This window comes from Pundamilia nyererei, unplaced genomic scaffold, assembly GCF_000239375.1.
Source record: "Pundamilia nyererei isolate P.nyererei 1_Seehausen unplaced genomic scaffold, PunNye1.0 scaffold00074, whole genome shotgun sequence".
Lineage (NCBI taxonomy): Eukaryota > Metazoa > Chordata > Actinopteri > Cichliformes > Cichlidae > Pundamilia > Pundamilia nyererei.
Window position 1 is genome coordinate 2,657,482 of NW_005187475.1, and position 1,745 is coordinate 2,659,226.

The following is a 1,745-nucleotide window of genomic DNA, read 5'->3' on the forward strand; positions in this document are numbered from 1 at the left end:
TCTCACATGATTTATTAGGCTTTAAGATGCCTTTTCTGGGGTTTACACCCCAACAGGTGGTGTTTTTAAAAATAGAAAAGCTTTTGCCTGAAATTTCTTTATGCAACCATAAGTGTTTTTTTTGCAGGGGATTTAATAGATCAGAGTCAGATTTCATTCATCTGAGCTACCTAGATGGGAAAACCTGAGTGTAGTGAAGTGTTTGTTCATTCATCTGACTCCATATGATCAAAAGAAACATTTAATTCTACATTCTCATTGCTCACTCTTACTATGTACACACTGTGCACTGTAATTATGTTGCTGAATATCAAGTGCTTTTAAAGCGTACACCCACATGGGTGTTATTTAAGGCGGAGATTAGTGTCAGGATGACATTTGGGGGAGCTATGAAAAGAATTTAATGAATTTAACAAACACTAAGCACTTATAAGAATAGGTGAGCGCCATGTGGCTTGTGCACATGCTGTCCACATAAATTGAGTGCAGGTGAAGCTGGCTCTGAAAGCAAATCACTTCCTATGTGCTCCCATGTTAAAAAGTCAAACTTTAGAGCAGAAATAAACACATATTAAGCCTAAAAGTTAGGAAAAGATAAGGTGACAGGTGAGTGCTGACACAGTCTGGTAGGCCTCAGCTAATTCAAATCACTCAACTGGACTTTGAGAGTTTTTTTTTTGGTGTCAGTACTTTTTCAAGCAGTTTTAATGCAGTAATATAATAATAAAATAATAATAATAATAATACTGTGGTTTGTTGACTGGTTGCACCAGCATGCTATTCTTTTTTGGTGAGCAAAAATCAATGTTATTCTATTCATCCACTTATCCTTTTCAGGGTCGCGGGGCACTGGAAAAGTCCCAGCTGTCATAGGATAAGAGGCAGGGTACAGCATGGAAAGGGCACCAGTCTAACACACAGAGACAGATTCGCACAATTTAGATTGTTGCCCATAGGAGACTCCTCCTGAGGGAGGAAGCCAGAGTACCTGGGGAAAACCCACGCAAACACAAGGAGAACATGCAAACCCCAGCCTGGTGGTGGAATTGAACTCTCAACCTTCTTGCTAAATATACGGCAACAGTGCTAACCACCGTGCCACCGCACTGCCACAAACAGATGCCCATATTTAGCATTATTCACCTAATTATCATCTGTGCATCTGTGAAGCAAACACAGTCTATGGTAACAGCTGTCACTACCTTTACTGTATCGCTCCACCGTCTTTCCCCAAATATGTTTAGTTCTGTTTCTTTCTGACCAAAATGTCAAATCTGAGCGCTCAAAACAACAAGCCATAAACTCTGGTGGATGTCATGATGGTTACTGCTTTCTTTTGTGTAAAGAGTTTTTAGAAAATGATGTCTTAACACTCTCACTCCCATCAGAGTCATGTCTAGAACTGGATGTTCAGCATCATTTTAATTTTAAACCTTCCACATGTTTGCAAAGAGAAAGTATAGTATAATTTAAAGGTTATTCAGAAGATTTATTTTTATAAATCTGTGTTTACATGTTGGCTTTGCTTAATTTAACCGAACTATTTCTTCTGCCAAACTGAAACAGAAAAAAAAACATGCATAAAAGAAGCTATTGTGTGTGTAGTTGTGGAAGAATATGTGTGAAGCTCGGTCCTCTCTGGCACAGCTGGCTGCCGGCAGAGCCTGCGGGCACGCCACTGCAACCCCCTCTGGCCTCTCGTTTGGGGCTCTACTCAGCTCTTCCCAGGAGGGTGGCACGGTTCC